Source organism: Mya arenaria, chromosome 7 (assembly GCF_026914265.1).
Source record: "Mya arenaria isolate MELC-2E11 chromosome 7, ASM2691426v1".
NCBI lineage: Eukaryota > Metazoa > Mollusca > Bivalvia > Myida > Myidae > Mya > Mya arenaria.
In genome coordinates, this window is record NC_069128.1 from 40,770,200 (window position 1) to 40,788,902 (window position 18,703).

The window sequence follows — 18,703 nt, forward strand, 5'->3', positions numbered from 1 at the left end:
TTGACTGATGTTACACACAGAGTGTTACGTTACGAATATGGTCTTCATTTTACACGAAGTCTACATTAATTGTCAACCTCATGGACGGTGACGTCGTGCTCCTTGACTTCTTATACTATAGATTCCATTATAAACAAAAAAGAGTTGAAAAAAACAGTGCATTCATCTATTAGATCATTTGCGATCTGTTTTCCGATAAAAATAATTATATTGTATGAAAATTGTATGAATAATTACATAACAGGTCCATTTATTACGTTAGTTTGTCATCATCCGCATAGTTTTAGACATAAAATATGTATGCCTAATACTGAATATTACATAAGAAATTTTTCAGTACGTCATTTTTATAAGAGCCGTAGCTATTATTATTTAGTATGAACCAAATCGTATTTATTCCCGTAAGGAGCAATATGATATCAATACTTCTAAACGCTTTATTCTACCGAAGAACTATATTGCATGTTTCAGAATCCTTATTTCACCTTCTTCACCACTCTTCGTCAGTGAGATGACAATAATTGAGGAAAAGTGGGGTATTTTCATTTATCAGTCAATTGCTTTGGGCATTTCCCGGGAAGTTCTAATTACAGTGTCAGACAAATATAAAAAAAGAAAATATATTGTATACATGCTATAACATTGAAGTAATGTTCGAACACTTGTTTTTGTCATATGTTGTGTCCGGAACGATATGTTTTGAAACAAATACTTTCGAAAATTGGGAATTGACCTTTCCCTAATGAGCGATCAGTTGTATTTATTTCTAAAAACATCCTCAGTGAAACAGAAGCAGTCTGTCTTTACGATCAATTATTATTTGTCATTATTTACAAGTTCTAAAGTGCCGTATTCATTCGGGCAAAAGGGAAGTGAATGCAATTGCTTTAAAAGTAGCTCTTGAAGTTGATACTTTCACTCCTTAGATTGAAGTTAATATCAAATTTGTATTTTATCTGCTGTTATTCACTGATAAAAATCTTATTATACCGAAAAACATGAAAAAATCATTAATACGCCGCTAAAGTTATAGGCCTTGTAAACCTAACTAATTTTACCTATATTGAACTTCACCACTGACCTATGGAAACGTTATAATTTCTAATCTTTTTAAAAATGGCTCACCCTGACTACAACTACCCAAAACGTTCATATATGGGCATCTTTAAAGAAACGGCATTCAGAACATATTGTCCCTACTTCACAACAGTTAACACTTATCCCCTCCTGAACACACTTAGCTGACTCTTATTATACCTATAAGATTATTCTTACGGGAAAGGATACACTGAACCATTATACAATGAGACGCCATCCAGGACAACTGTTCCATCCTTCCCAAAGGTGAACATCAATCCTTTCCTGAATACCGCCTTTAACATCCTACATAGCAGCTTGTCCTCAGGGTCGCTATTCAAATGTCCTGTGAACGTGCCGCCTTAATACGGGTTTCCCGGGGACGCATGGCGCGTCTGCAAGTAGGGAAGACAAACGTTTTATTAGACGTGATGAAATGCATATAACTGCAAGATACAAAACCATACAATATATTGAACACGAAAATTAACTAGACAGGATAATTGATTGCCAGATACAAACAAACTATTTTGATTTTAATTTAAGCATCCATGATATTTCTGTTTTGAAAGTATGTTTTTCGGCATATTATTATTCCTATACTGTACAATTAAGGCGGGAGGATAAGAGGAATAATATTATTGATTTAATAAAAATGACATCAAAAACATAAGAATGGGCATTGAAATAATTTTACGTGAATGGAATAAATTGCGATATCTACAAGGTTAAGTATTTTAAGAAAACGTACAGCCAAAAATAATAATTATACTACGTTACTGCATATAGGTTATATTGGTTAAATTTAATTACCAAAAACATTGCAAATTATGCTGGTGTGTAAATTCTTTTTGACTCATAAACAATATATATATCAAATATCGAGTAACATATATACAACAATATATTGCACAGGGCTTCAAGGTCGTGCATGAGGGAGAGATTCTATATGTGTATGTGTATATATAAGCATATGTACATATATGTATGGCCGATGTGCCATTAAACTTAGTAAACCTGAAATGTGACATAAAGCGAACAAAAACGCATGAAAAGTGTTCAATGTATCAACGTGATGTTTTTTGGAGACAAACATCGATTGTATTCAGATGTATTTTGTTTTCTGTATCACTGAAAAGTTATTTCGGGACATGTAAAATAATAAATACAAAATATATAACCCTACCTTTATGAACAGAAAATAACTTTTTCATATAAACCTGATTGCAACTTAACAAATATCCATATAAATATGATTGCAGCCTAATATTTTGAAATAAGCATAATGTTATCGCGTAATCCAATTTGGTACCTTTATATAAGAACGAAATGTAATGTATGATTTAAATAAACTTTGGTATAAACATTGTAAATTATGTGTATGCTGTTAAGAAATATAGCGAAGAAATGTGTTGTAAATTTAATCTAATTTCTACTGCAACAAAGGATTGTACAATAAGCAGTATGATTAATTCTTATTTTACTGTTGTTACATTTATAAAGTTATATTTCAATCAGTTTACAATATACAATTTGAAATGCTTGCCTTGTTAAATTTTAGGAATGTACGCTTACATCCATTATGAGGTATCATGACGAACCTTGTCTACGTATTTGAAAGTAACATATAACAATTTCAAGTTTCACATTCAGCAAATTGTGTATTATAAAAATAAATGAGGTAAAGGAAACAGCTATCTAAATGACATTTAATGAAGAAGTAATATTGCGGGAAAATATCAATATAAGTTCAATTTTAACATGGGCGAAAAAGTGAACAGGGCATATTTCCATATAATTTTTATATTTTAAAACTGTTGATGTGTTTTTTATATAATTTAAATAAATACGTTTAAATAATTGCTAAGAAAGGAAAATGTAATTTTTTTCAAGATTTGATTCAAATTCAATGAAAAAATACTACCGACAATTAATTATAAATAAAACAAACACATTATCACGCATGGAACAAAGATTCATTGTGTTTCTACGCCTATATGGAAATGTTCAGTTTAATAGGAGTCATATCATTCATTTAGCTTGTGCATCGTAGTACATGCAAACATAGTATTACATTTCGAGTGGCGTTACAATTGGATTGCTATATTCGATGTAAAAAGACATTAATATTATCAACCATCTTAATGCAGATTTCAACATAGTTATTGACATTGTTATGCATGTTGATCTTCCCATGGCAAAAAAATAGTCGTATTGCATGTCAATTTATCAATGTATATTACCCCATATGGCTTTAAATGCATAGCAATACAATATTGGCACGCACGATGACAACAACGGATATGAAGTTCGATGCACAATCTTATACTTGTGACATATACTATTCTTAGTATGTTGTGTCTTTTAGTGTCTTCTTAGTGTAATCGTCCACCTTTTTCTAAATATCTTGATTTATGACAATTAGATCAAAGCCAGTTAATTGCAAAACAAGTATTCCCTTTATGATTGCAATGTAATCATTTAATTAATTTATTATAAATGCTAATGTAATTGTCTTTAAACCACAACAATACACTAACATAGACATTTGCTAAAGGATCATAATGATTGCATTAATTCATAATTCCCCATTTCTCATAAAAATATATTTTCGAGATACTCCGGCTCCATTCTCCTACACCCGACAGACAGCAGTTTAAGCTTGTATTTGACATTAACCATTTTAAAAATAGTTTGCTATGTATAATGTTTGCGTGTCATCGCATTTAGATAGAGACTATACTTATCTTAGCGTATGATTCAAAACACTTTTCTGTATGTTAAGCCATTAAAATACGTAAATTTGCGTTCAGTGCACTGTATAATGTATATATTCATGTTTTAATGCATTAAATAATTTAGATGGAAAAAACACATTTAATAACTATATTGCCAACAAGTTATATCATTTTCTACGTTTGAGTTAATCGAATTAGAAGAAAATTAATTTCCTTTGTTTATAAAGGAATAACAGCCAGGTGGCGTTTTTAAAGCACGAGTGATTTATATGCACGAGTATTTTGTGCGCATATGATTGTAAAAGCAATCAGCTTTGGGAAACCGACACTTTTAAATCGATACAATTGATTGTTTAATTTGAGGTCGTACCGGGCAGTAGGCAGAAGTCCGTGTTTACTGAAGTGTCCCGACAAAGCATTATTTTAATCCTCTTACAGAGGGTAAGTCGTATTGAAAATATGTTTGTTGTATTCATTTTTACATGACAAATACATGCATAACCCTGATGATTTAAAGTTTGCGGTGAAAAACGGGACGTGTATGAGTAATGAGTTCAGTTCATACATCATTTGTAACCAGTGAAAAAACGTTTCATTTGTTTTAAAGGCATCAATAAACATGTGTTAGAGGTTTTTCTTTTCGCCACTTTAATATTAAGTGCTTCTAGTTTTACTTACAAAGTGAGTGTTTCGTTAACATACTATTTAAGAATATTTAGATGATTTTTTTTTTATTTTGTTTTGAGAGAAACACGTAGGAGAAAGATGCAAAACAATTAGGGCGGGGAAACACGGATTCAGCGGTTCTACCACGTTGCTGTGAACAGATGAGTTGTATCACCTTATGGCAGCTGTTCTTCGTTGACGTCACTTTATGTTCAAGTGCCGCGCCCACAAGGTGTTCCAACGCCTATTGTGGTCTTCTGTTATAATATTACCTGTCAGCCTTAGTTGTGGCCATATAGACAACATATAAAGATAAGTATTATAAATAACATTTTATCTTTTCTGAATTGAAAGAGAAATAATTGAAACAAAGCTGAAAAAATCTGGTTTTTTGGTTTAGAAAATTTAAAATTCATAAAGTTGGCATTAACATAAGTATTTTTAAAGAATACTAATTTAATTATATCAGAAGTTGGAGTTGTTAAGAAACTGAGAGATATGTACGAATGTGTTATTAAGTTCCAGTGATTTGTACTGTATTTGCTAATAAAAACAAATATTGTTTCTATACTTATGTTTTATGATTGAACATGTACATTAAGCTTGGCTTCCATTATAATTGCTAGACAGCTTACACCCAATTGTTTTGCACACTGTTATGTCAAATTCTTGTCCCATGGATCATCTGCCAATCTCTTAACATATAAACAGGTTGTATTTCATTTAAATGGCCGTCAACGAGTATTTTGACAATATTTTTAACTATGGCAAACTCGAGACAGGGATACAACAGTTTCAAGTTCCAATCGCAATGGTACTAAAATGACATTATATCTTAACAAGTTCAGTGTGCGAAATCAACGGTAGCCGGTAGCTTTGATCTTCCTTGTCAAACAAGACTACAATGCTTGAAAGCAATAATTGTGAATGAAACCAACTTCTTTTTGCCTGTAATTGCTCATTCAACATCTTAATGAATTGTTTGATGTTTTGATTTTGTTTAGGGAATAATTAAATTAAGAAATGACAGATTTTCATCCATTTTTTTATCAATGTGCAATAGTAACTGTCATGATGAATGGCAATAGATATTAGCATTCACTAGGATTGATATTTCAGCCATTTAAGCCACCCGCCCCCCTTACCCCTACATCAACTACCTAACCCACTGGCAACACAGGTTGACAGAACTAGCCCCCCACCACACACACACACACACACACACACACACACAATTCCCCACAAATACTCCCAGACACTGGCAACACAGGTAAACAGGACCTTCCCACTGCAATACTTACATATTTAACTGAATAAGATAAGGTACAGTTCATATCATTCCTTGTCTTTATCCATATAAGGTACTCATAAAAATGCCCCATGTTTTTTTCTTGAAAACTAACTGGCTAAAGAAATCTGGGTCAGGCTACAGAAATCTCAAAGTCATTTGAGCGGTACTCAGGGTTCGAATTTAACTTTGAGGAGCAGGCGCAAAATTTTGCAAGTGCTTTTTGAGGCAACTCGCAAAATGAAAAATCAACTTGGAATTTTATTATTTTCTTTATTCCCTTAAACTATTGTCTAATTAAAGTAGATATTTACTCCTAAGACATATTTGATATACAAAAGTATCAATCTTGAGTGATTTGACTACTTATTTTTTAGGGATAAGGGATATTTTGCCTGCTAAAGTTTCAACTTTTGCAAAAAAGTTATTTTCATTCATACTAAGTGCTTAATTGGCAAGTTTTTAGTGCCCGCTTGTTTAATATCTGTACTGGCTTTAGTACCTATTTATGTATAAATTATAAAACAAAAAACAATGTTTAAACATATAGAGACAGTTCGATGTTTATCATAGCTGGGACTCGTTCCAAGTTGTGTCAAGTTTTACTAAGGATTTATTGATCTAGAATGAAGGATGAGTGTACCCAAATTTATATTGTCTATACATGATTATTCTGTTAATTGATATATTATACGAACATATGAGATGAAGGTATACCGACACTTGCTCCTCATGTTGACGATATTTAGAAATATAACTTCTTTTGTCAACAATGGATTTAAGGATATGATTTTGAAAAACATTGATGTCAGTTTTAGTGAATCTAGTAAAAATAGATATGTGTAAAGGTTTCTTTAATATTTGACTTCGGCATTTAGTTTGTAAACTGAATTTAAAATATCATTACTTATCTACTTATCTACAATGGGTATGTTTGAAAAGCTCATCAAATTAAAAAAAAAAAAATGAATTTTTATTTCAGATTTTAATTCCATCGGTTTCACAAGTGCATCTCTGAAACTACCAGCTTAATAACATTAAACAACTATTAATTTTGTTGTTTTCTTTGAGGTTATAGAATGCTATTAAGGAAAATATGATTTTCTGCGTTTGAGTAAAACGAATTAGAAGAAAACTATAATATCTTTACAATGGAATAACCGCCAGGTGGCGTTTTGTCAGCACGAGTGATTTATGTGCACGCGTATTTCGTACGCATATGAATGTAAAGCCATCGATTCAATAGCTTTATCAATTTTATAAGCAATTGTTTATGGTGAAAGCTTTCTATAGTAATGCAAATTTATTTTATAAATGATCTATTCGTTTTCTTTTGTCTACAATGCCTACGATGTAATATACATTTGTACAACTTGATATAATACGTATACATGAATCGTGTAAATGATTTATTTTTTAATACATCATTGTTAAGGAGCTTATGGGTGATGAGGCCCGACATATAGTTCTACAAGACAAATCCTGTAAATCCGGATGCTAAATGGGCAGAGGTTTCTGAGTTTTCCCACGGAGGGTTTACTCTCAGTTTTTCCTCTGCCAGTCGACCACGTCTGTAAGCTCCATTTTTGTCAAGCATATTGTTATATAGACATACTTTGCTCATGTTACAATTTCATGCTGTATGAGTTAATCGGTGTCCAAAGTGCTTCTCTGATTCTCCAAAAAAATATCATGAAAACAGTATTGATTTTGTTGTTTTCTATAGGAAGTTATAAAATCATTCTTGTTGATGCCGTTTCAACTGAATTCTTGTAACACAGGCTAGTCCTTTAATCAATTAATTTTTTATCTTACATGCGATTTATGTCACTTTTACAGATTATACATGTATCGCTTTATGTTATGGGGCTACTGGCACATTATATCACATCCCATACACGCACTTGTGGCTATCATCAGATGTGTTTCAATAGACTCTAATCTTGAGTCTGTTGACTTTTTGAAATAATCAACATATGCTTGTAAATTAAATGACACATTTACACGTGGCGTTCTAACAACAAACCATTATTTGTTTCAGCTTAAAAAACGACATAAGTTAACGGTACATAGAGCTGTTTTGTAAAGTACTTAGATATTTTGTTAGTTTAGAGTTAGATCGTATTTTATTTCACAAGTTTTATAGAAAAGCATCTGTTCACGTGTGAAATGAAATAAGTCATACATTGAGAATGTTTGTTATACTTTTAAACTTATCTTTTAAGTATTTGTAATATTTAATTTAATTTCTAAATAAAAATACCCCGTTTTCGATTAAATTATTGCTATATCCAAGGGACGTTTCTTACGCAAACCTTTAAAAAAGGGCAAGGACACGTTAACAACATAACAGTTGTCACCTGAAAAAAACTATTTTAATGTAAAAAGAGGAAACCAATCATGAGTGGTTTAACAAAATATTAAAAGCCGTTCTACCAGTTGTAAAGTTTGTTTCATGATAGAATATGGGTTTATGATACTTGATTATCAAATCACTGTCATTCTCAGAGATCATTCTCCTTCGTTTGTAGACTGGTCGTTCCCAAGATGGGATAAAGACCACGTTTCATTGTTAATATGACATGTTAAGGCTATTTAAGTGCATTAGTTCATTGTTGTGTTAAGTTCCCCTGAAGTTCGTATCATAAGTCAGACAACTCGAAAACATAGTAAATACATGCTAAAGCATCGAATTTTGTTTGAACAAACGTTTTCGTCCAATGTTTTGTACAGAAACAAATTATCAAGGAATCAGCTACAAGAAATCGTTTCATAAATGGGATTGCCATTTTCTTTTTAACAGTCAGTTTATTTCCAAAATATCTTTCGACAAACGAATGCAATCTTTTTTTTAAGATCAAATAAGTATTTAGGCATAATTTAATGGTTAAAAGTTATGTGTTCAGCGTTCAAAGGATGTAGCAACAACTGATTTTAAAAGTAGTTCTCAAAGTTAAGTTTTTATTTCTTAGTTTTCGGTGAATTGATAATTACGGTGCAGTTATTTTCCGCAATATATTTTCAACTAACAATGATTGATAACTACGCCATGTGAAGAAAAAATGAGGAAACTGAGGTTTGAACGAGTGTGGTGTTGTCAAGCGGGGTTTGCACTAAATTTATGTTAAGTCCAGCAACGAAGTATGTACAAGACTGGTGTAGTCCCAAAACGTGGTTATACGGTACCGTAGTAGTGTATAGTCCAACAATGATGTCTGTACGATAGTAGTGTATAGTCAAACATAATATAACTGAGTTTAAAAACTAAGCGAATAACTTAAAATATTCTTACTGCAAGATGGTATTAATACAATAATAAATAGCACGTAATTAACATGTCTGTCACTGTGCTGATCTTTTCCAAATTATCAAGGTTTTGTTTCAGTAGCCGCATCTAATTGCAAAATTAGTTATTTAAATGAAACGACATTTCACATTATGTTTCGTCAATTGAAATTAGTATTTACACATACATACATATAAATATGATTTGCCTAGATTATGAATTCACATAGTTCGTTTCCTGTCTGAATACGTATTCTCACATGTCTGATCGTTATAAGTAAAGTTTACTTTTTTATACGATTTTAACTAAGAATTTGGATGTATTCGACTATAGTCATTCTGTCCGAGTTCTTTAGCATCATAAATAACTTGCATTTATTTGTCGAACATATCTGATAAAAAGGTTTGTTTGTACTATTGTGCTTAGCTTACCTTTTTTGCTCTCCATAATTCTGTTTGAGACCCTTCAATTTCTGAAAGCATACAGACGAAGAAGTGGTTTAAATTATATTGCATAAACCGAAAAATTACCGAATTTGACTAAAAATAATGTTCACCATAATGAACCTACTTTCATTTTATAGCAAAGACTTATGTACACGGTTGACTATATATGATACCCATGTATATATGTACATAATCAAGTTTGTAAAAATGGCCTCATCGTTTCTGAATTATCCATTTCTTGTTTCACTCGTTGCAGCTCATCACACAGTGACTTCCTGTCCTAGAAACATGGAAGGAATTTACAACTTCAATTATTGGAACCACTTACGATTACTATAAGCATATTATAAACAAATAAAGCCTAAGACCAGAGAATACTTTTCATCAACGCATCAAGACGAGCAATTTTTCTCCACCAGGAATTCAACATTCCGATTAAGCAAGAGTGAAAACAGTTCATTTGGAGGCCAAGACTCGTTGATTAGTTTGTATTGTGAAAACGGGCAAAGAAGAAAGTAGAAGATATTTAAAGTCTTTTTCAGGTTATAACAACCTCTAAAATAATTGGAAATAACGTAATAATAAAAAGAGCAATTCTGCACAACAATGATGATAAATGCACAGGCTAAGCATTACATGTTTTATTTGTATCGATCAACTGAATTATCCAGCTATTACGAAGTGTCGACTACAATTGCAGCCAATGGAACAAAGTAGTGAATATTCTTTGCTTTAATTAGTTCCTCGTTTTAATTTATTTTTTTGCTTTTCTCAATTAAGCACAATAGTATGCCTTAGTCAAATACAAATGATGCAATGGTGAAGTATGTCCCCGATATTATTTTCATTATTTTTAGATGATTTAGAATTGTACCTGATGGATACTATAAGTTCAGGCATAAGTTTAGAGGAAATATGTTTTATTTTGATGTTATTTGCTGATGACATGGTTATAATGAGTAATTTGCCTGCGGATTTGCAAAATAGTTTAGACTTGTGTGAATATTGTAAAACATGGGGACTCGAGGTCAATCCAGCTAAAAGTAAAATTGTTGTTTTTCGTAAATGCGGACCCATACGTCATGATGAAACGTGGTTTTTCAATAATGTTCCACTCTATACTGTTGATAAGTTTAATTATTTGGGAACGGTGTTCAACTATACAGGTAGTTTTGTTTTAAATCATGCTACAATAGCTGGAAAAGGCTTAAAAACGCTCAATGTTCTTAGATGTAACATAAAAGATTCGTATTTAAAACCTACTACAATATGTCAGCTTTTTGATGCTTTTGTTACTTCAATCCTTAACTATGCTTGTGAAGGGTGTGGTTTTGGTAAAAACAAAGAGTTGGAGAGAATCCATCTCAAATTTTGCAAATCATTACTGCATGTTAAGCAGCCTACTTCAACAGTTTCTGTTTACGGGGAAATGCATAGATTTCCACTTTATATTAATAGACATGTGAGAATTATGAAATATTGGTGTAATATTGTAAATAGCAATAACATAATTGTAAAATCATTGTATAAAGCATTAATATCTGATACAGACAAGGGAAAAAACAACTGGACATCAAATGTTAAAACTCGAAAATGCTGGATATGCAAATGTTTGGTTAAACCCAGTATGTGTAGACTTTAAGAATTTCCACATTGTATTTAAAGAACGATTAATCGACGAATTCAAACAAACCTGGTATAATCATGTCCAAGATAGCCCATCTTTATCCTTGTCTAAGTTGGTAAAAAATAATTTTGAATATGCAACTTACCTTGATTGTATACCATTCAAGTACCGTATAAGTTTCACCAAACTTAGATTGTCATCGCATCGCTTAAGAATTGAATCTGGCCGTTACGAAAATAACCGTGTAGCCAATAATCAAAGATATTGTCTAATTTGTAACTCAGGCAATATTGAGGACGAGTTCCATTTTGTTTGTGTATGTAGTGCTTATATTAATTTGCGCCTGAATTATTTAAATAAAAAATACTATACAAGACCTAGTATGATAAAACTTGTTGATTTGTTACAGTCAAATAATAAGAAAGGTCAGCTAAGATTGTTAATTGTGTTGTCATTTTTCATGTTAAAACTTTGTATATATATATATATATATATATATATATATATATATATATATTCGTCAGGACGCAAGATCTATAAGCCAGAACGCATAGTGTACTTGTAAGAACGCAATTTATTTAGTCAGAACGCAAAATGTATAAGCCAGAATGTAAGATGTAATTGATAGATCGCAAGATGTACGAGTCATAACGCGGTAGGTCCTTTAAAATGCATGATCCATATGTCTTTTTAATAACAGAATATTTAGTCTAAATGCGCTGGTTATGTGCATGCAATATTAGAAGTCTCGCGTTGAAGTTATTTTAGAAGACCATAAGTTCTCATGTGTTATGGTACGTTTACTTCAGCTGTTTAAAGGTCATATTTACTAATCTCACGTTTTGTCGCAATGTGCAGACGTTAATGTCATGGTCATGGTACCTGATCATTATCCATGGACATGTTAATAAGCTAGGAAGTTTTAAATTCAAAATCCGTCCGAACTGCTAAAATGCTTAAACGCATTAAATGTCACCTGATCTCGTTTGTAATAAACGAGCATACAATCATGGTATCACAATACGACCGAGTTGGTTTTCTATAACATAATGTAAATGAATCAAAATAACCTGGGCCGATCTTGCAGTGCACCTGAGCAGGTATTCATAGAATACTTGATCCGTTTTCGTGCGTAAAATGACTTTATTATATTAAATAAATAGTTTGCAGTTTGCCATCGTACTACCATGTGTTCATGCTATCATGAAATGATGAACGGTAAATGTTAAAGTTAACAATAAATGTTCTGTTCTGCTATAAGACAGTAATAATAAATACCCGCAGCTGTTTGTATACGATGACTTGGATTAGTTGTCCAAAGGTTATGTTTCGGGAATTTGCAAATTAGCATGATTTGATTAGTTAATATTATTGAATACATATCAATCCAACTAACCAGTTTTAAACAATTAACAGTCAAACTCTCAAGTCTGTAAAAGGACTGTTTGTATGTTATCGGTCTCTAATCACGAAGTATTTTTTTAACCCTGGTATTTCCGAAATAAATACACCTATGTCAAACAAAGAAGTATGTGTTCCCATGATTTGAATAAACCTGTCAATCGCTATGTCATTGTCCACAATATAAAGTTATATATGGAGAACTGTTCTGCAAAGCTAAGACGTAATTTTAAAACCTTAGTCTGAATGTGTTTGGCCTTTATATTTCTTTCATTTATGTGAACTTTTTAGTGTTCTGTATACTCTGGTTAAATATAGCTTCAGCGGTTTAACCTTAACCTCACACGAGTTTCCATTTCAGAATTGCAATTTAATGTTAACAGCATCCGGTATAAGAGTTTTTTTATTATTTAGAATTTCATCTTCAAAAGTGGCGCATAGTAGGTTCACGGTAAAAGGGGAAAAAGGCACGGTTAGTATTAAAACATCAGTAAACTTAAAAAAAAATGTTAAAATAAGTATGACAATTTTAACTCCAAAATAAATTTCTCACCGTTGGCTATATTTTTTGTCCTCCGTGAAATTTACGAGAACTTTCCATACGAGGCTAAATCGGAGAATTAATCAATATTTGGAAAATAATAAAAAAATTTTAACTGGAAACGAAAGTAATAATCATATTTATGTTTGGGAACTAGATTATACAACATTATTAAAATGAAAATTGTTACCTGATTTCGCGTATTCCATCAGCGTTTTTACTTCATCATGTACTTGTGAAATCTAAACCAGTTTCAATACAAACAACTGCGTCAGATGTATGTTCTTATTATCCATTTTCTGAAAACTTTTGCTCATTTCAATTTCAAATTTAAACCAACTTCCTTGTATGCTCACTTTTAAAACGAAATAGACTCGATAAGAGGTAAGAGGATACTGAATTCATGTATTTCTTTGCGGTCAATGATTAACCATGCGTCCTTTGCACTAGCGGATCCAAGGCAGGAGGAAATGCACCCGGCACGCAAACCCCCTCAAATCGTATAACTAAATATGTTAATATCGGAAAAAAAAATAATAAAATGCTCTCAAAATGACACATATCGGACTAGAATTTGTAAAACCCGAAACCCAAATCCCCTGCCAAAATGTTATACTTTTTTTTCCATTTCGGTTCGGACTGAGGGGCAATGTCAAAAGGTTATTCCCCTAGGTTACAGCCCCTGTAACGTCATTTCCTGGGTCCGCTCGTGCCCTGTTTTCGTTACAGGGAAGGCACGCGGAAGAGTGAGTGTTGGGATGCAAAGAAGTCCGTGTGCGATACCCTACCTTTTTTGAAGAAACTCCTTGGTTCTTTAACGTTCTCGCTGTAAATCACCGCTACACAGGGTTCAACGTTAAATCAGTTCTGAGTAAACCACTTTTCCATGCGTTATCCTTTATGTCCAGCGTTATCAAATTTTAACGTATTTCGGTATGACGTGGCAATGGATCAAACCCACGACAGCCCCTCTGTAGGCGGGCGGTTGAACCACTAGGCCATGGATACGATATTAATGCATGTCCTCGCAAGCGGATTCGTTGGGGCGCAACAATTGCACTGCACTTCCACCCCTAAAATCATCCATATTTACTTTCAATGTTTATTTGGGAGAAAAGTGTAATAAAATAAGCTGTTAATTCACCATTTTAGACTGGTAATTGTTAAATACGCAAGGAGAGTTCCCCTGCCAACATTTTAAACCATTTAATGTGTGGTTCTGAGGGCGCGTATCATGTCAAAAGGGTTGGTTCATTAGTTACGCACCCTCTAACGTCCAATCCTGGCTCCACCCCTGGTACTTGTAATACGATTGTTGGGTCATAATTGCCTAGTACCTTATTGGGGTTTATTGGTATCAGACATCTAAATGAACAGTTTCGTGTGAAATTTTCACGTTCTCTGTATACAACGTTTTTAAGCTCTGGTTTACAAAGTCATGATCAACTGTGTATCTGCCAAAACTTTGCCGTTTAAAGGGACTCGCTCATGCTCCGGCACCTAAAATAAGTTTCCCCGTTATGCATATGAAAGCACTTATGTTATTACTATTTGTCTCGTTGATACCAAAATTGTAAAAAAATATCAATCAATTCTAAAAATAAAATTATGGTTACGGTGGGGAGCGAACCCATGCCGGCTTTGTCATTATACCAATAAGGTACATGACATCTAATTGAATATTATATTTTAATGCGTTAATATCAATGTCGGTATTTATATAAGACACCGTGTGTAACTTAACTCCTAGTATGTTAAATTTTACAAATATAAACATAAAACGGTCATATCGCAGTATTAGCATAATCGCAAAGACTTGTAATGCGACACCCTAGAACGTAATTGAGGATGTAAAATGTACAAATAAGGAAAATATTTACCTGTTTTTTCTACATAATCACTAGATGTGGTTAAGCTATCACTCAGATGCAACCTTATCATATGACCTCGAGAGAGAGCATGTAAACAGGTTAGAAATAAAATCAGGGGAGGAAACTAGAGTATATGTCTAATGATATAGATATATTGAGTAACCTGCCATGTATTCATTAAAAAACGACACCGCGGGCTTATATTACTTAAATGATACCTAAATAAAGTATTACATACAAAATGCATGCAGGCATGTTGAAGGCATAATAATACGACGGCAAATGGTATATGAAAATAAATACAAGTATATGACAATGAATATAATCATCAATATCATGAATGCAAAATAAAATGTATAGGACAATGAATTCAAACATTAAATTCGTGTATGCGTTATAAAACATATAGTATACAATTATGACGACAATATAGTATGGTTCCCAAAAGGGATAGGTGGGTTAGTGTAAACACATCAAGCACAGGTCTTTACGCTGCAGCCACCTGATACAGATTGGCCGGAATGATCAGCGGCCAGGAAAGACCGCGTAGTGCGAGTCTCCCACGGGTTTTATTTAAATATGATTTACATGTATATCACCACTTCAATAACAACGGCGCTGGTTATAATATTTGAATGCTATCTAAATAAAGTATTACATATAAAATGCATGCAGGCATTATGAAGGAATAATAATACGGAGGCAATGGTATATGACAATGAATGCAAGTATATGGCAATGAATAAAATCATTAATATCATGAATGCGTGAACAAATGTATACGCTATCTAGATTTGATTTACCGCCTTCCTTCAATTTTAACTCAAACTCTCCCATGAAAACACTCGGAGAAGCGACGTTATGTTTTAAAGTCAAACACTATGTTATTTTCTTAGCTTTCGTATTTGTTTAGGTGAAATGTTTAACCAGTGGGGTACCATGGTTTCCTGCAAGATCCACAATATCCATTACGGACAGGCTGATGGCGTTGCCGTCCGCTCCTTTGCCGGCAACATTGCTGTTTTCTGTAGATTTGACCACATGTTCTAACTTAAGGGGTGTGTCCAAGCGGCAGTTTCTTTGCAAACTGTTTGTGAATGACGTCCGGTGTAAGACGCACAATCTCTTCTTGAATTAACACGTCTGCGGTTTTTTCACTTATTGATAACTTTTTACGCGCTATAAAGTCTTTAAATTACATTGTGTGTAAACAAAGCAAGCACAGGTCTTAACGCTGCACCCACCTGATACAGATTGGCCTGAATTATCAGCGGGGCACGGAAAGCCCGCGTAGTGCGAAGCCCCCACGGCTTGTATTTAAATATGATTTACATGTATATCACCACTGATATAATTTTCGACTACTGTTCGAGTATGTATCAGAGGTACCGTTTTCATTGGATTGTTTTTCTTAATGCGTTCGTTTAACCCTATAGCTAATTAATATAGATATACTGACTGACAGTTTTATTCTGACTTGCACAATTTTCATCGCGAGTACAACATATGACTTATGACAAAATATGTCAACGTGTATATAAATAGCAGCACTTAATACACAATTATTACAATACATAAGCACAACACTTGTTTCAACAAATTACGCCTTTATATACCACTTTTCGATATTAAAGGCGGGGTCTTCCTCATGGACTACTGATCAGATTTCCTCCATGCATATACTTAACAGGTATTGCACTTTGAATTTCATCCTGGGATTGTTTTCTCGAAATCAAATTGATCAAATTGTACAAACACATAATACATTTTAAAGTTCGTGCTTTTGTCAGAGACGCAACTTTCACATATGATAACACTGTTGCCAAACTATTATGTCAGAGACATAAACTATTATGTCAGAGACTACAGCTATTATGTCAGAGACATCAACTATTATGTCAGAGACTACAACTGTTATGTCCGAGACCGACAAAATTATGAAAGAGACCCCCAAGAGTATGTCCCTGACCCCAAATATTGTGTCAGAGACCCAAACTTTTATGCCACAGACACCAAAATGCATATACGAGACTCCAGCTATTATGTAAGAAACTCAAGTATGTAAAAGATCCACAGTAATATACGAGATAACACTTGAGATACCCAAACTATTATGTAAGAGACCCCAACTTTTATGTAAGAGAGCCCAACTTTTATGTAAGAGAGCCTAACCATTACTCAACTAACTCAACTATCAATGTCAGATACCCCAGCTTTTAACTCATCGAACCCAACTTTTATGTCAGAAACCACAACTAGTATGCTAGAGAACCCAACTTTTATGTCAGAAACCACAACTAGTATGCTAGAGAACCCAACTTTTATGTCAGAAACCACAACTAGTATGCTAGAGAACCCAACTTTTATGTCAGAAACCACAACTAGTATGCTATAGAACCCAACTTTTATGTCAGAAACCACAACTAGTATGCTAGAGAACCCAACTTTTATGTCAGAAACCACAACTAGTATGCTAGAGAACCCAACTTTTATGTCAGAAACCACAACTAGTATGCTAGAGAACCCAACTTTTATGTCAGAAACCACAACTAGTATGCTAGAGAACCCAACTTTTATGTCAGAAACCACAACTAGTATGCTAGAGAACCCAACTTTTATGTCAGAAACCACAACTAGTATGCTAGAGAACCCAACTTTTATGTCAGAAACCACAACTAGTATGCTAGAGAACCCAACTTTTATGTCAGAAACCACAACTAGTATGCTAGAGAACCCAACTTTTAGGCCAGAAACCACAACTAGTATGCTAGAGAACCCAACTTTTATGTCAGATACCACAACTAGTATGCTAGAGAACCCAACTTTTAGGCCAGAAACCACAACTAGTATGCTAGAGAACCCAACTTTTAGGTCAGAAACCACAACTAGTATGCTAGAGAACCCAACTTTTAGGCCAGAAACCACAACTAGTATGCTAGAGAACCCAACTTTTAGGTCAGAAACCACAACTAGTATGCTAGAGAACCCAACTTTTAGGCCAGATACTTCAACTTTTATGTCTCTGTCTCCACCTATTATGTCAGAGACAAAAACTTCTATGTCAGCAACCTACATCATCATTTTAAAGAGTCAAACTATTATGTCGGATATCCCCAACTGTTATGTCCCATACCCAAATATTATGTCAGATATCCCCAACTGTTATGTCCCACACCCCAACTATTATGTCAGAGTCCCCAAATATCATGTCAGAGACCCTAACTAATATATAAGAGACTCAATTTCAAGGTAAGCGACTTTAACTATTAGGACAGAGACCTTTAATGTTAAGCCAGAGACCCCAACCCTAATGTTAGAAACAATGTCATTCTGAAAACACGGTTCACGGTACGTTCCAAATTCAAAGAGCGAGATTAAAAAAACTACAATAATCAGTAATTTTACAATCATTTTAAGCAAATAAAGACATAATGTTTTCTGTAGAATATATTGTTCTGGTCTAGTTTAAGATAGCACTTCATTTCAGCAAGTGAGCAACAAATATATTTGTTACATCAATTAAACGTTATATGTACAATGTTTACGATTTTTAATAGCTCTCGTACATTTAAATGATTTGTTAATAGAAGAATGCTTATGTATTGTAAAGTATTTTATTAATTATATAACCATGTTTAATTGGGAACAAATTGGATTGAAGTAATATATATATATATATTAAAAATATTTTAATGCAGTTTTATTTTCAACTATTTTACCTTTGATGATAGCAAATAAGCATACGATTTGTATACAAATAAA

General features: G+C 33.2%; 1 protein-coding gene across 1 annotated transcript in view; it reads right to left on the reverse strand.

Moving 5' to 3' along the window:
- The window catches only part of LOC128241473 (desmoplakin-A-like), a 111,811-nt gene extending 98,379 nt beyond the window's left edge, over positions 1-13,432 (reverse strand). The window contains exons 1-3 of the mRNA XM_052958418.1: positions 13,261-13,432; positions 9,487-9,527; positions 1,276-1,472 (exon numbers count right to left, since the gene is read on the reverse strand). The gene's annotated coding sequence lies outside the window, so the exon portion shown is untranslated. The remainder of the gene's footprint in view (positions 1-1,275; positions 1,473-9,486; positions 9,528-13,260) is intronic.
- Positions 13,433-18,703: the final 5,271 nt, after the last annotated feature.